Raw genomic sequence first — 18,529 nt, 5'->3', positions numbered from 1 at the left:
AAATGCTTCATTCAACTCTCCATCCGCTTTGCCACTCGTATGCGGTCGTGCCTTTAAGAGCACCAGGGCCAGGTGTATTCCAACTCGCCACTCTGCCGACCAGAGACCATCAGCTCCCCAGAACCAGCTAGCGAGCCCATGCTCGTCGACTCTTATAGACTCACTGGTGCTGAACGGCAAAGAGAGCTGGCCCAAAATCTCTGCCTCTACTGTGCATCTCTGGGGGGAAAATCATCTCCGTATGTCCTGTCCATCCTCCTCGTCCCATGGTGAGTGCAATTTGATGTCCTTTGATGTATCAAATGAAACCACTCACCACTATAGTGACACTTACTGCCACTGACATCTCTCTCCCAGTTTCCACCCTCCTCAATTCTGGGTCAGCTGGCAACTTCATCTCCGGCGCCCTCTCCAGTCAGCTCAAGCTCACTACCACGGCAACGCCATCAGCCTACGAGGTCCATACAATAACTGGTAAACCACTGAGTCGAAGATGTATTCGTCACAGTGTTGGTCCAGTAATTCTCCAAACCTGGCTACTTCATAAGGAGGGGATCCATCTGCTGGTTCTGGAGGAATCCACTGCTGACGTCATCCATGGTTGGAGCAGCATAACCCAGTTATCTCATGGAAGATGGGCGAAGTCCTGAAGTGGGGCGACTCCTGTTTCCAGGGCTGTATTACTGGATTCCCTGTTCCAGCCAAATTCTCCCCTGAACCTCTACCTGTCTGTCTGTAAAAGCAATCTATTACCATTCCAACCTGTTATGCCCCCTTCAGTGACGTATTCTGCCCCAAACAGGCCTCCAAGCTGCCTCCACACCGGCCAAGGGATTGTGCCATCAATCTGCTTCCGGGTGAACCAGTGCCTAAAGTAAGGATCTACCCCCTTTCCATCCCGGAAGAGAAGGCCATGGAGGACTACATGTAGGAGGCGCTGGTGCAAGGTTACATCCGTCCATCTACCTCCAGTGCTGCATCAAGCTTCTTCTTCATGGAAAAGAAGAACGGAGGCTTGATTACCGTGCCCTCAACAACATCACTGTTAAATTCCATTATCCTCTTCCCCTCTCCGTGGTGCTACTGCATTCACCAAGTTGGACCTCCGCAGCGCTTACAACCTCATCCGGATACGTAAGGGGGACGAGTGAAAGACATCTTTTATCACCCCTATTGGCCACTATGAATACCTGGTGATGCCGTATGGACTAGTCAACACCCCCTCCATATTCCAGTATTTCTAACATGAGGTGCTCCGGGAGTTCCTACACAAGTTCGTACTCATCTACATTGATGACATCCTCATTTATTCCCGGAGCTTAGCTGAACATCGTCGCCACGTTGCCTTAATGCAGAGAAATGCTCCTTACATCAGCCCTCAGTGCAGTTCCTTGGGTATAACTTCAACAGCAGTGGCATCTGGATGGACGATGGGAAGGTGAACACTGTCAGGAACTGGCCCACTCCTACCACCATCAAAGAACTCCAACTCCAAGAACTTCCTCTGCTTTGCTTATTTCTACCGGCGATTCATCCAAAACTACAGCTCCATCACCAACCCACTCACCAGTCTCCTCCTTAATAAGCCCAAGTCTCTGTCCTGGACCCCTGCCGCCACGGAGGCCTTCAACTCTCTCAAAGAGGCTGTCACTACCGCTCCACTCCTGGTGCATCCTGACCCAAATCGACCCTTCGTCGTCGAAGTCACTGCCTCCACCACCATCAAGGCTGACACCCTGTCCCGGTGTCACGCCCCTGAGGAAAGCCTGGAAGAATCTGAAACTATACTTTCTTCCTCAGTCTTATTACATGGTCAACCAAGAACCTTCCCTCCTCCAATCCCTCCACCAACACTCCGCCGGGTTGCCCACCAGGACGGCAATATATCCCCAGGACACGGCGCACTCCACTCATCCACTCTGCACATACCTCTCTTGGCAGTGGTCACCCGGGGGTCAATGAAACCCTCTCGCTGCTAAGGGAATGCTTCTGGTGGCCCAATATGGCATTGGACATCAGAAGGTACGTGCACAGATGTAAAGACTGCGCCATCTTCAAGAGTACAGGAACCAGTTCCTAGGGTGGTCCGAGTACGCGCAGAACTCCCTACGACAACCTACCACTGGACTCACTCCATTTCAGTGCGTGCTCGGCTACCAACCACCACTATAACCATGGTCAGGTGAATCCGCCTGCGCCTACCATGCCGCAAGCTAAGTCCCAGATTCATTGGCCCATTCACCATCACCGAGCAGGTCAATCCGGTCACTTTCAAACTCCACCTGCCACCTGAGTACCGGATATCACCCCACCTTACCATCCTTCTGTTTCTCCCTCCACAGAGCCTGGCGTAGCCGAATCCCCCCTTCTTCTCATCCTTGATGACGGAGCTGCCTACGACGTTCATGACATCCTGGACTCCTGGCGGCATGGTGGACAACTTGAGTACCTAGTGGACTGGGAAGGATATGGTCCAGAGGAACGCTCATGGGTCCCACGCAATGACATCCTGGATCCAAACCTACTAGACACCTTCCACTCCAATCACTATGAAAGACCGGCTCCACGAGGAAGAGGAAATCCACCATGTCGTCGGGGTCCTCGTCCCTCAGGAGCAGGCCAGGGGGAGGGGGGTACTGTAACAGACACGGCAGGTTCCATCACCAACCAATCACAGCACACTCCCTCACCTGAGTACTAATAACTCCCACCTGCTCCTCATCCACCTGCAATCACCAGTTTACTATAAATACCACACACATGCACCCAGTCAGCGTCCGGTCTCATTTGCAACAAGGTCTAACCTGCATGCTTACTCTAAAGACTAACGATCTCTCTACTTACCTCTCTCCAGTGTCTCCAGTGTGTCCACTACCTCCAGCGTCTGGAACTCTTCTCCAACGAATCCCATCTACACTACCTCCAGCACCTATACTTCACCCTGCACTACCTGCTCCTCTGCTTGTGTGTCAATAAACTGGTTCACTGTAAAAACAACGTGATCTCATGAGTATTCATTTGTATTAAATGTAAAATGCAGTTCTACAATGTACACATTTGCAAGGACAGTAAAGGGCACCTATTATGCAAATTCACTTTTACATGGTATTTGGTAACTGTGTGTTCCACCCTACAATGATAATAATCCATTCACTCCTAATTTTTTAAACCCCTTTAATGTGCTCTTATTCTAATTTGCCAGTCATTGCATAATTTTTATGCATTGTACTTTATTTGAAACCAATTTTTAGATCAGATTTGGTTGAATTCAACTTTACTGTCATTATGCAGAGTACAAGTACAGAGCTAATTAAATGCAGTAATTATATAACCAGAAGTGCAAGAATATAGAGTTTTATATCCAATCCAATACACTTTATTTATATAGCACAATTTAAACAAACCACAAGATTACCAAAGTGCTTTACAGAGATAAAAATATAAAACAAAAACAAACAACATAGAGTACAACAGCTCTTATGGTGAGTCAAAAGCCAGGGAATAAAAGAAAATGTATTCTAAAATATACAGGGGGCCAGTGGAGCAAGGCCAAAATAGAAGTAATGTGTTCATGTTTCTGGGTTCCTGTTAACAGATGAGCAGCTGTATTTTGGACTAACTGTAGGCGTGAAAGGGAAATTTGGTTCAAGCCCATGTAAAGTGTATTACAGTAATTCAAACGGGTTGAAATAAAAGCATGAATCACATGCTCAAAAATATTAAAATATAAAACAGGTTTAGTTTTGGCTAAAAGCCTTAATTTATAAAAACCATGTTTATCTGCTTGTCAAGCTTAAATTCACTATCAATTTTAATGCCTGAATTGGTCACTACTGGCTTTACATATTGCTGCAGGGATCCAAGGTCTACGGGAGTGGAGTTTTCTTCGTTTTTAATAAAAAAATTTAAAAGACATCCAGGTTTTAATATCCTTGAGACATTCAAGTAATGGAGTCAGACAACTGTTTGCATCTCTCCTCAGTGGTAAATAGATTTGCGAGTCATCAGCATAAAAATGGTAAGAAATACCATGTCTTTTAAAAATATTTCCAAGAGGGAGAGGAGAACAGTAGTGGTCCTAGAACTGAGCCTTGAGGGACTCCACAGAGAAGGGGGGCGATAGATGATGTAGAGTCACCAAGTTTTACAGAAAAAGACCGGGCAGACAAATATGATCTGAACCACTGCAGGGCAGATTCTCGGATGATAAGAATAGCATGATTAATTGTGTCAAAGCAGCAGTAAGGTCTAAAAGCACAAGAATAACTGAGTCTCCACGGTCTATAGTTAACAAAGGATCATTAAAAACTCTTAAAAGTGCAGTCTCAGTACTATAAAAAGCTTTAAAACCAGATTGAAAAGTTTCTAAAATACCATTTGTATCTAAATAGGACTGTAATTGTGAAAAAACAAATTTTTCTAAGATTTTAGAAATAAAAGGAAGCTTTGATATCGGTCGGTAGTTAGCTAAAATAGTGGTGTCCAAATTCTGCTTTTTAGTTAGAGGTACAACAGTTGCCTCTTTTGTTAATAATTTTTTGGACATTTGGCACTATAGTGGTCCAGACCTCCTTAAAAAGGCAAGGGGGGACAATGTCTGTGGGACATACTGAGGGATTAAGCTGTACAATTAATTTATTGAGGCAAGAAAGCAGTGTTTGGAATGACGGCGTTTAAAAGAACGGCGTTAGGTAACAACGTTATTTTTTCAGTAACGGGGTAATCTAACTAATTACTTTTCCCGTTGTTACAACGCCTTTACCATTACTGAACGTTAAATGCGGTGTGTTACTATGCATTGATTTAATAAACTAAGTAATCCGAACGCACCCCTGGCTCACACAGCGAGATAAGCGATTATGATTGGCTAAGGCAGAGTCATGTGTTTCATGGTAGCCAATCAGAGCCCGTTTTTTTACACACATGCCAGCACAAGAGCCAGCGGCGCCAAACACACACACACACACACACACATGCAACAGCTAAACAGAGATTCGCAGCAGCAGCAGAAATGGCGAGTCAGGAGCAATCCGATGAAAAGTTGGCATTTTCAAGGTGGAGATAAAAGCACTACTTCAAATTCATTGTGGTCAAAGGCAAGAACGTGCATGTAATATGTACATGTAATGTGTGGCACACGCATCTACAAAGCTAGTGGCCAAAAACACTTTTCTTACAAAGATAATACTTGAAGTGCAGGATAAAACTATTGCTGTCTGTTTATGTGCAATAAATATCGAAAGTAATGTACGAACACCTGTCTGTTCTACTCATTTCAACTGACTTGTAAAAACTAAAAAAAAAAAAAAAAAAAAAATTCTTTGACATTTTTTTTTTTTTACAGTAACGCAAATAGTTACTTACCCTGGTAACGAGTTACTTTTATTATAGAGTAATTCAGTTACTAACTCAGTTACTTTTTGGAACAAGTAGTGCTTTTGAATCTTTCCTTAAAAATTTCATAAAAGACAGGAAGCTTGTCTTTCTTCCACCAACGCTCTGTTCTCCTGCACTCGCTCCTTGCTGCATGGGTAGTGTTATTAAACCATGGCTCAGATTTAGGTCTGGGGCGCAAAACTTTTCAAGCAAGTTCTCTGTGTCTACTATGATACCAGTATAAAACTGAGATGATTTTTGAAAAAGACAATAAAACTGAGCAGCAGTGGTCGGCTTAAACACACGACCTAGGCGTGCAGGGGCATTTGATTTAGATTTAAGACATGAAAAGTAAAAATCAATTAAAACTGGCATATGATCATAAAATACAGCATCCTGTGTCTGAATATTCAAAATGGGCAAACCATAGGATAACACAAGATCTAACGTGTGCCCCTGTTCCTAGGTCCACTGACATGTTTAAAAAAGTTAAAAGTATCATTCATAAAAAATCTAAAAAATCTTTAGTAAGTGGTTTGGAGGGACAACAGACATGTACATTAAAATCACCAACAATTAAAACTCTGTCATAGCCTATCATAATACTGGCTAAAAATTAAAAGAACTCTTTTATAAAATATTTGTTATATTTCGGCGTGCGATATATCACCACACACAGTACGGGATCCAAACGGCCTAAAACAAACAAGCTCAATTCAAATGATGAAAAAAGAGATGGTGCCAAAAGCTTACAATTTAAGCTGCTCTTTAAGACAGTTACTATTCCTCCTCCACGTCCAGTGGTCCTTGGGGAGTAGAGCTGCAACTAACGATTTTTTTTTCTGTCGACTAATCTAACGATTATTTTTATTACAATAAATAGTTAATCTAATGTTCTTTTTTTAATAGCTAATGAATCCTTTGGATAACTTTACAAAAAAATTATAAGTACAACTTCTAATATAATATTTCAACCTTTATTCATTTTCAACCTATGTGGTTGAAGTTTTTACAGTATAAAATAATAAAGAGGCAAAGAAAATTATTTTACTATGGTAAATATGAGCTTATGATGGCGTTTATAATTAAACCACAGTAGCCATAAATTTACAGTTGTCTGAGACGTCATGAAATGTTCTTTAGCATCAGAAACAATAAAATGTAGTCGGGGTTCTGCCATGGTTTAGCATGGTTATAAGAATCCGGAGATGATTCGGGGTAGCTCGGTGGTTTGTGACTGTTGTCTAGTGGCGCGCTGTCTTTTAAGGGGCCGTTCACATATCACGTCTTTTGCGCGCTCAAGTTCATTATTTCCAATGTAGGCGCGTGATAAGCGCACTCATAATGGAAGTGACGCGGTTTTATTTGCCATTTTATTTGTCCTCTGTTTAAAGTATTCCCATACTTTTGATAACAGTGGTCTCTGTTTTTGTGATAGAATGCATCTTTCTCCATTCCCAGTATGCCATTACGCGAGATGCAAACAAACAGTGGGACGCGTATTTTTGTAGTCAATGTAATCGATGACGTCGATGCGTCGTTGCAGCACTATTGGGGAGTTTAAAGCATGAGCTGACCAGCACAGCAGCCAAAGGTTGCTGTAGTTACTTCTGCCAGGACTTCGGGAACGTGGCACACAGATGTGCAGACCATGTCCCTCCTCGTACAGGCGACAAAAGGTATCAACCAGCTGCTAGTTGGAACAAGGCTGCAATGAGCGACAAGGCGTTGAAAACATCGGTTAAGGCCATGCCTTAATCTGGACTAGCCAGCTGCTACGCACCCCTCTATGTCTGCTTCTCCGGAGAGGTGGAGCCTCGATGCAGATCAAAAGAGCTGGGACATCCGTCAAGAGTGGAGGAGGAAATGTTTTTGAACCACCCTGGGGGTAGTTTGTTGTAAAGTCCACCGTACTTTTGATTTTAAGTAACTCCTGATGATCATACACCAACAGAGAATGAAGGATCTTTTGGACAGACAGCACAAACCACACAAACATAACAAAGACTGCCAGGGTAAGACGTCAAGCCAGAAACACTGGCGCCATCTTCCAGCCTCCTATATATGCATATAAGTGCAGAATAAGTGAAGCTATGATTTACAGAATGTACAGTGAAGTTACTAAATACAGTATTGAGCAGAGAATATACAGAATATAAATAGGAATGTAATGTAGGAATTATAAGTACATTATGAACAATGTAGGATTATATGCACATTATGAACAACAGCAACGTAAGGACAGTGGTAATAAATACTGTTGGATGAGTGTGCAATAGTATTGTTAAACAATGTATTCTATGCAAAATAACAGTAGTGCAATGATATGTTTTATATTATACTGTGCTTTGTACAATAACAACTTTAGACAGTTTATAGTGTATAGCTTTAACAATGTGCAGTCTGTGCAAAATATGACTAGTTTAAATACATGTATGTAAAGTACTGTGACCAGTGCAGTAATAAAGCAGATGCAGGATAGATTGGTGGTGTTGCATTCAGAAGTGTCACAGCCTTGCTGGAGTGCTCTGTTGTCAGATACGGTACATTCAATGGTACAGCGGTAGAATTCAGCAAGGATCCTGGGACTCAGTAGGCCTGTAGGCTGACTTATCGTCAAAAGGATGACCTTTAACTATGTTGGAACACCGTTTGTTGATGTCCAAACTAAGTGACTGTTTACTATAGCTGTAGTTTGCGTAACAGAATCAAGTGAACATAAAGGAATAAAAAACAAGTAAATTAACACAATTTTCCAAAATCTGGTAAGACACTAAGCCTCGTGATGTGTTTGCACCACCATCATGGTCTTGTAGTCATCATGGTTTGTAGTATTTAGTTTTATTGCTATATATTTATGCATTTATGCACATCAGCCTGCCACACCTGGTCTGCTGCTGCCTGGTGTTGTTTTACTTCCCTCACTCATTCCATCTATGACATCATCCCCCCATTCTCCTATTGGTGACATCACTTCCCAAATGACTTTTCTCTCCCCCATCTCTTCTCCAAATGTAACCCCACCGATGGTGCTACATCAGTCTCAGGTCAAGGGTGAATTGGACGGTCTGAAGCCAGGGAAAGCAGTGGGGCCTGATGATATTGGGCCGAGACTGTTGAGGACATGCTCTACCCAGTTGAGTGGTATTTTTACATACCTGTTTAACCTAAGCCTGGATCTACAAAAGGTCCCGAAATTGTGGAAAACATCTTGTTTGATCCCAATTCCAAAGAAGAGATATCCATCTAACCATAACGATTACAGACCTGTAGCACTCACCTCACATATTTTGAAGACGTTTGAGAGACAGGTCTTTTTTTACATCAAGGCCAGTATGACAAATTACGTGGATCCTTTGCAGTTTGCATATCAGTCCAACATGGGTGTGGATGATGCCCTTATTTACATGCTACAAAGAACCTATGCACATCTGGACACTCCTGATGCATCTGTGAGGTTCACTTTTTTTGACTTCTCAAGCGCCTTCAACACGATCCAGCCCCAACTGCTGTGTGAGAAGATGAGGAGGATGCAGCTGGATTCATCACTGGTCCAGTGGTGTATGAACTATTTATCCAGTAGACCACAGTACGTGCGACTGCAGAATAGTGTCTCTAATACTATTCTGAGTAATACGGGGGTGCCGCAAGGAACCGTGCAGGCCCTGTTACTGTTTACTATCTATACAGCAGACTTTCAGTACAATAGTGGCAGTTGCTTCCTCCAGAAATTCTCAGACGATACGGTTATTGTTGGCTTAATTAAAGGAGGTGATGTGGAGGAGTACAGGAGAACTGTTACAGAGTTTTGTGGGTTGGAGTAACCACAACTATCTCCAACTTAATACCTCAAAAACAAAGGAAATGGTTGTAGATTTTAGGAAGAGGAAGAGGAAGAAGACACCGATAATCCCAATCACAATCCAGGGCAGTGAAGTGGAGTTGGTCTCCAGTCACAGATATCTCGGTGTACAGCTAGATGATAAGCTGGACTGGAAGAGCCACATGGAGAAAGTGTATAAAAAGGGTCAAAGCTGACTTTATTTTCTAAAAAGGCTGAGGTCATTCAACATCTGCCGTCCTATATTGTGCAACGTCTATCAGACAGTGGTGACAAGTGCTCTGTTTTTTGCTGTGGTGTGCTGGGGAGAGGGTGCTCGCATGGGAGATCTAAATCAAGTTAACAAATTGATTAAGAAAGCAGGCTCGGTTGTGGGGACTGAATTTGATGTGATCGAGCACGTGGCTGACAAAAGAATGCTATCTAAGCTAAAATCAATCATGGACAATTCCTCACATCCAATCCATGTGCTGGGGTTGATCAATAAGAGCACCCTCAGCCATAGGTTGATTGCACAAAAGTGCAAGTCTGAACGTACCAGGAAGTCCTTTGTACCAGCGGCCATTAGAAGGTTTAATGTGTTATGAATATTCATATGTTACTGAATATTCTATATTTACTTCTGTTATTGAATATTCTGTACTGAATATTCTATATAGGTATTATTATTTATTTTTGGTTGTTGTTGTTTAACTGTAGATTGGTTGGAAGTAATTTGTTCTGTTAAATGTGGTGTCTGAGTGTTAAGCTGCTGTGACTATAATTTCCTGCAAAGGATCAATAAAGTATCAACAAACAACAAACAAACAAACAACAAATTTGTCTTGGTTTTCTTTTCTTTTTGTGAACTACCCATATTATATAAATTTTTCTATTTTGTGAAAAATTTATGAGTAACACAGTATAAATGTTTGTGTGTAGTATAAACTATTAGGCCTACATATGTTAATGTAAGCTTACAAAATGGACAACAATCAGAGGTCAGCTCATGTGCTGTAAAATGGCAACGCTTCCCTCCTGTGATGTTAGGCTCTGATAATAATAGCTTTATAGGACTAGACATTATTTGGATAATTAGTCAAGTCAGCTTTATTAATATAGCGCTTTAAACAAAATACATTGCGTCAAAGCAACAGAACAGCATTCATTTGGAAAACAGTGTGTCAATAAAGCAGAATGATAGTTAAAGGCAGTTCATCATTGAATTCAGTGATGTCATCTCTGTTCAGTTTAAATAGTGTCTGTGCATTTATTTGCAATCAAGTCAATGATATCGCTGTAGATGAAGTGACCCCTACTAAGCAAGCCAGAGGCGACAGCGGCAAGGAACCGAAACTCCATCGGTGACAGAATGGAGAAAAAAACCTTGGGAGAAACCAGGCTCAGTTGGGGGGTCAGTTCTCCTCTGACCAGACGAAACCAGTAGTTGAATTCCAGACTGCAGCAAAGTCAGATTGTGCAGAAGAATCATCTGTTTCCTGTGGTCTTGTCCTGGTGCTCCTCTGAGACAAGGTCTTTACAAGGGATCTGTATCTGGGGCTCTAGTTCAGTGGTTTTCAAACTTTTTCAAGAGCTACCCTTTTTTTTTTTTTTTACGCGACCCATAGGCTTATTCTTAAGACAAGCATTAGAATAACAATAACAATCGCTTTTGATGATGCATGTGCACTGGATTATCATTGACGCGATTGCAATGCATAGTTGATTCTGCACTAATTTCTGGTTTTGTAACAGAGGTTTGCAATTTCATGGCCTTGATATCATCTGCAAGAGACTGCAACTCCAAATTAAAGTTAACCAAGTCAGTCATTTCTCTAACCATTTTCATTATCTTCTTGTTCATGTCTTCGTGTTTTCACATAAGTTGAATAATTCTTCTTATCCTAAAAACAATTTCCTGCTGCTCCATCAGTTGATCTCCTCTTCTGCTTCTCTCGACGTTTGTCTTTCTTCTTTTGTCGTTTGACCTTCTTGCTCCAGTCTCTTTGGAGGCCTTCAACCAGTAGATCATCAAAATCAATCTTTAATTTACCTGGTTCATTATTAAATTTAGCTAGTGAGACACGACTGGGAATATTGTGATTGGGGGACCCCATTCCTAAATTGGGAATCTACCAAACAAAGTCAAATCAATTCAAGTCACCTTTACTTATATAGCGCAATGCAACTGAACAACATTCATTATTAAAACAGTGTGTCAATAATGCAAAATGATAGTTAAAGGCAGTTCATCATTGAATTCAGTGATGTCATCTCTGTTCAGTTAAATAGTGTCTGTGCATTTATTTGCAATCAAGTCAACAATATAGCTGTAGATGAAGTGACCCCAACTAAGCAAGCCAGAGGCGACAGCGGCAAGAAATAATAATAATAATAATAATAATAATAATAATAATAATAATACATTTTATTTATATTGCACTTTACACATGAAGAACACATCTCAAAGTGCCACAGGTGCACAGATAAAAAAACTGAACATAAAAACTGTCAAAAACAGCAATAAAACGGAATGATATTAAGAAGATGCAATACAAAATAAGTGAGTCTTTAGATTATTTTTAACAACCTCAATAGATCGTGGCATCCTTAGGTGGTTGGGGAGGGTATTCCACAGTCGAGGCGCAGCCACCTGGAAGGCCCTATCTCCCATAGTGCGGAGTTTGGACTTGGGGACCTGGTGTTGGTGGCTATCAGAGGAACGGAGATGTCGGGTTGGGTTTTGCCTATTGATGAGGTCTTGGAGGTACACTGGTGCTCTGCCGTGGACACACTGATAGGTCAGGAGACATATCTTATACTCAATCCTGAACCTAACAGGAAGCCAGTGAAGTTTATGGAGGATGGGTGTAATGTGCTCAGATTTACGCACCCTCATCAGAACCCTGGCAGCACAGTTCTGAATGTACTGTAGTCTCTGCAGGCTCCTGCCAGGGATCCCGATGAGGAGTGCATTGCAGTAGTCGGGCCTGGAGGAGACAAAGGCATGAACCAGCTTCTCTGAATCGCAAAAGGAGAGGGAGGGGCGGAGTTTGAAGATGTTCTGGAGATGAAAGAATGCAGTCTTACAGATAAGTTGGATGTGAGTGTTAAGTGATAGGTGGGGGTCAAATCGGACCCCCAAGTTTGTTATAGAGGATGTGAGAGAAATGTCATGGCCAGCAAATGAGTAAATGGTCAGGGTGGAGGATCGGAGTTGGTGTGGGGTCCCAATGAGGAGACCTTTAGTTTTGGAACTGTTTAGCTGAAGGAAGTTGTCAGTCATCCATGACTTTGTCTCCTCCAGACAGGCAGTTAGAGTGAGGAGTGATGATGTAGGGGATTGTGGGGTCCAACCTGACATAGAGCTGAGTATCATCAGCATAGCAGTGGAAGGCAACTCCATGCCTGCTTATGATGTGGCCCAGGGAAAGCATATAAATGGAGAAAAAGGTGGGGCCGAGAGACCGAACCCTGAGGCACTTCACATGTGACTGTGTGGGACCTCGACCTGGCTCCCCCCAGGGCCACATACTCAACTCTTATCAGTCAGGTAGGACTGAAAACACTGAAATGCTGTGTGTGAAATGCAGATGAAGTGTTGCAGACGGTGGAGAAGGATGGCAAGGTCAACAGTGTCGAAGGCGGTCCAAGAGCAGGAGAAGGGATGGATAGCCCTGGTCAGCGGCCACAAGCAGATAGTTTATGACCCTGACCAGGGCTGTCTCAGTACTATGAGCGGAGCGAAAACCAGACTGGAATGTTTCATAGAGACTGTGTGAGTGGAGGTGATTGTGGATTTGAGTGACAATGACTTTTTCAATGACTTTAGAGAGAAATGGGAGGTTAGAAATAGGCCAGTAATTTGATAAAACATCAGGATCGAGGGAGGGTTTCTTAAGCCGAGGGTTGATAAGTGCAGTTTTTAGAGAGATTGGAAATTGCCAGATTGCATGGAAGAGTTTATAATGGTGGTGATGAGAGGGCTAAGGAAAGTCATATTTCATTTAATCAGAGCAGTGGGAAAGGGGTCCAGTGAGCACATTGAGGGTCTCATACTGTGTATGAGAGTCTCAACCTGTCTGTGTGTGGGGAGAATGAAATGAGAGAATGTTGGTGCTGAGGTTGAGGGGATGGATGGAATGAAATTGCTGGGTGTTAGGTTAGAACGGATGGTAGTTATTTTTGTGGTGAAATAATTTATTGCACTGATCGTCTGTACTGTTATTTTGCCTCAGGGTTGGTGGACTGAGAAGATGATTTATTGTTTTAAAGAGCTGTTTTGAATTTCCTGGGTTATTGTTAATGATGTTGGAACAGTATTGTGATCGTGCCTGACTGAGTAATTTGGAAAATTATCTTTGGTGCTCTCTATAAGCAGTTTTATGGACAGTCAGCCCAGAGGCAACATAGCGCCTCTCAAGAACCCTCCCAGCAGCCTTCTGTCTACGCAGCGCACCAGTGTACCATGGGGCAGAGCGTGTAAATGTTACAGTTTGTGTCTTGAGGGGCGCATGGGCATCAAGTATCTCTTGCAGTCCGGTATTGTAATGATCAACAAGTGCATCAGGAGTGATGGGCGGATATGGCCAGGTTTTGTAGGTCGTAAGACAGGTGTTCAGGGTTAATTTCTTTTGTTTTGCGAAAGCATGTTTTGTGTTTAGGCTTGTTGAGTGAGGTCAGGAATGAAAAGTCTAATGATATGGCATTATGATCAGATATGCCTAAATCATGTACATGAACAATGTTAACAAGAAAATTTGTTATAATGAGGTCCAGTATGTGCCCTTTTGTATGGGTAGGAACTGTCAAGAGTTGTCTGAGACTGAGTGTATCAAGAAGTTGTAATAATTCTATAGTATAATGACTAGTGGGAGAATTAACATGGATATTAAAGTCTCCAAGAATTGCCACATTGTTTGATATGGTGCACACTGACAAGAGTAGCTCTGTTAATTCTGAAATGAAACGTGGGTATGGTTTAGGTGGCCGGTATATGATGATGGTTGTAAGTGGCATGGGTTTTTTGCACGTAAATGCCAGGCATTCAAATGATGATAGCTTTGGCAATGTCACAGAGGACAGGTGCAAATCAGAGTGATGAATAACCGCCAAACCCCTTCCATGTCCAATACCCCTGGCTTTTTCCAGATATGTATAGCCAGAAGGGCATGCTTAATTAAGTGCAGAATACACTTCTGATTTGTGCCAGGTCTCAGTGAGGCACATAAAATCAATTTTCTGATCAAAAATATAGTTGTGGATAAAGGATGACTTAGTGGTAAGTGATTGACAGTTTAACAGTTCCATTTTATTTACTGAAGATGGAGTCCACTTTACCAGAGAGCGCAGCACAGTATGGTTCACTCCGCTTTTCCCCCGGGTGCGCAGAGAGTGGTTCCGCCAGCAGGGGGCCTGGTTGTGGCCGGTTATAATTTTTTAGACCTGAACCATGAGAGCTCTGATAACGCATCCGATGATGTCATTGACGCGCGCCACCAGCAGCTGTCCACAGGCTTGTAATTGAGCCCTGGGGGTAAACAAAATGCAGCCGTGACCCTCTATGGACGTAGCGGGGTCGGCGAAGAATGCCCAATTGCTTGAAAGCAAAGATGTTTGATGGGGTGAAGCGAGTGTTAAGTTCCAAGAGTTGGTTCGGCAGGTACCGGAGCATGGTGGATAGAAGAGTCGCTGTAATGCTACAGTTAGCAGTTATCCATGGATCCGGCAAACGTGGATGAATGATGACTAAGCACACCAAGACAAGCGGCAGTGCCCGCAGCAACCCAAGGGCCAAGCGTGGCACACATTGGAGGTGAGGGGAGCCTACGCGAACTACAGAAGACCTGGTTTCAGGACAGCATCTGGTGTCAGCAGCCGGTTAGCCTAACCATGGACCAATGCAGCTCACTTGGTGAGAAAGCCCCAGCCAGCCACTACACTGTGAACCGTTCAAGGGTCCACACCCTTCCAACATCCAAACAAAGCTCAATATCTGCCACCAGCAGAGCAGACAGACAGAACAGTCACAGCAGTCCAGCAGGCTGAGAAGCGGCGAACACACGACGCCAGCGTCCCCTCAGCAGAATGCCTCTCAGTAAGAACCGAAACTCCATTGTGACAGAATGGAGAAAAAAACCTCGGGAGAAACCAGGCTCAGTTGGGGGGCCAGTTCTCCTCTGACCAGATGAAACAGTAGTAAAATTCCAGGCTGCAGCAAAGTCAGATTGTGCAGAAGAATCATCTGTTTCCTGTGGTCTTGTCCTGGTGCTTCTCTGAGACAAGGTCTTTACAGGGGATCTGTATCTGGGGCTCTAGTTGTCCTGGTCTCCGCTGTCTTTCAGGGCAGTAGAGGTCCTTTCTAGGTGCTGATCCACCATCTGGTCTGGATACGTACTGGATCCGGGCGACTGCAGTGACCCTCTGATCTGGATACAGACTGGATCTGGTGGCTACGGTGACCTCGGAACAAGAGAGAAACAGACAAATATTAGCGTAGATGCCATTCTTCTAATGATGTAGCAAGTACATCCGGTGGTATGGGAAGTGTCCTGGTTCCGGTTTACCTAATTAATGCAGCCTAAGAATCCTTTAACGGATTTGGATATTAAAACCTCTTAGCCTGCACCCTGACGCCCTCGTCCTCAAAGCCACTTAACTCGCACGTGTCAGTGTTTATGAATAGATTAAATGAAACGGGACAAATTTAATCTTGATAAACTATGTATCATTATAAAGATCTAAGCCTCAAGCATCGACGACAGATCGCTGTTTCTAAATGGAAAGCTTATAAAGACTGTATTTGCTACATTTGTGTAAGCAGTACACATACAAACATGAACATTAAAAATGCTGTACATACCAGATCCGTGGTAATAACGAGTCATAAACACATCCACAGCTGTAAATCCCGGTTTAGTTAGAAAGGTAAGGGTCAGGGATGTAGTGGAGGCTAAACGTGATTACCATCTGTTTGAGTGCAAATCAGCTCGCTATTACTGAATGATCACGGCTATCAAAGTGAACGCGTCTATATGAATAGAGTGAGTGGATTATTTACTTTGGCACATTTGTGTTATTACCATCTGTATAAGTGGCCATTATCACATCAGCACTTATTTGCATCGTAATTCATTGTAAATGATGCATTTCTAGCAATCTCAGGATTATTTTTACATTTTTCTTACTCAAATTATTCTTGTATTTTTCTAGTGCTCATATAAATCACTTATATGATGTCTAAGTTTCTGTCTAGTGTTTTATAATTGAAAAAGCTATACAGTGGTATGTTTACTGACTAAATAGTTTGTTTACTGACTAAATAGTTCTAAAAGAGAAGAAAAGTAATCGGACCTAGCAGTTTTTAATGCTTTTCTATAGGATATGCTACTTTCCCGCCAAGCAATACGAAATACCTCTAGTTTTGTTTTCCTCCAGCTGCGCTCCATTTTTCGGGCTGCTCTCTTTAGGGTGCGAGTATGCTCATTATACCATGGTGTAAAACTGTTTTCCTTAACCTTCCTTAAGCGTAAAGGAGCAACTGTATTTAAAGTGCTAGAAAAGAGAGAGTCCATAGTTTCTGTTACATCATCAAGTTGTTCTGAGGTTTTGGATATGCTAAGGAATTTGGATACATCAGGAAGATAACTTAAAAAGCAGTCTTTTGTGGTAGAAGTGATGGTTCTTCGATACTTGTAACAAGAAGTAGAATTTACAATTTTGGCTATATGAAGTTTACTCAGAACTAAATAATGATCTGAGATATCATCACTTGGCTGAATAATTTCAACACTATCAACATCAATTCCATGTGACAGTATTAAATCTAAAGTATGATTTCGACAATGAGTAGGTCCTGAAACATGTTGTCTAACACCAATAGAGTTCAGAATGTCTATAAATGCTGATCCCAATGCATCTTTTTCATTATCGACATGGATATTAAAATCACCAACTATTAAGACTTTATCTGCAGCCAGAACTAACTCGGATGTAAAATCACCAAACTCTTTAATAAAGTCTGTATGGTGCCCTGGTGGCCTGTATACAGTAGCCAGTACAAACATAACAGGGGATTTATCATTAACATTTGTTTCTCTGGATAATGTTATATGAAGCACCATTACTTCAAACGAGTTATACTTGGGCACCACTTAGACATCCAGCCATTGAGTGATGACAATCTGCTATGCATCTCGTCACCACGGTAAGCAGGGAGGGGACCAGAGCATATTACAGTGTCTGACATCGTGCTTGCAAGTTCACACACCTCTTTAAAGTTATTTTTTGTGATCTCCGACTGGCGAAGTCGAACATCATTAGCGCCGGCATGAATAACAATCTTACTGTATTTACGTTTAGCATTAGCCAGCACTTTTAAATTTGCCAAGATGTCAGGCGCTCTGGCTCCCGGTAAACATTTGACTATGGTGGCTGGTGTCTCTATATTCATGTCCGTACAATAGAATCGCCAATAACTAGAGCACTTTCATCAGGTTTCTCAGTGGGTGCATCACTGAGTGGGGAGAAGCTGTTTAATGTTTTGATCGGAACAGAAGAGCGGTGTTTTGACCCAGGACTACGCTGCCTCACCGTCACCCAGTTGCCCTGCTGCAGGGGCTCTGCTGGAACCGGACAATGTAGAGGAATCCCTGAGCTAGACGCATCCAAAGCCGTATCTAGAGCCCTAACATTCTTACTGTCCTCAATTAAAGTTTGGATGCGTGTCTCTAATTCTGAAATCTTCTCTGTCAGCCTAACCCCTGCGTTTATCACATGTGAATCCCTCATCAGCGACAGGATAGATAAACTGTACATGTGGCAAGAGGTGCAAATAACAATACCAGGAGAAGCCATTACTCACCGTGCTTGATGAAATATTCTTACTGCGGTTGTTTGATGAACTTGTGGAAAACTGCAGCGTGAGAGAGGAGAGGAGAAAAGAAAACGCTAATGACAAGCTAACGAGTGCTAACGCTTTGCAGGTGTGCTGCAGTCACGGAAGAGTGAACGATCAAAGTTAATCTGATAAGATTGATCGGTAATATCAGAAATATGGTGTGAATTAAGTTATATTTTACAACTTAAAAAACAAACAAACAAACAGACAGTGATAGTAAGAAAGATTATAGAGAAAAAATATAAAATAAAAACAGCTACATGGAGCTATGATTAGCTACAGAAGGCCAACAGGAAGTAGAGAAAACACTGTCCAACAGCGACACCAACAGGCAGGAGATCAATGAGACCAATCGACATCTAGTCATCTAGTGAATGAGACTCAAACTGAAATCGTGAAATTTGTTAACATGGTCAAGTATCTCACAGCATCAA

Source organism: Carassius gibelio, chromosome B4 (assembly GCF_023724105.1).
Source record: "Carassius gibelio isolate Cgi1373 ecotype wild population from Czech Republic chromosome B4, carGib1.2-hapl.c, whole genome shotgun sequence".
Taxonomy (NCBI): domain Eukaryota; kingdom Metazoa; phylum Chordata; class Actinopteri; order Cypriniformes; family Cyprinidae; genus Carassius; species Carassius gibelio.
This window is presented reverse-complemented; position numbering follows the sequence as displayed.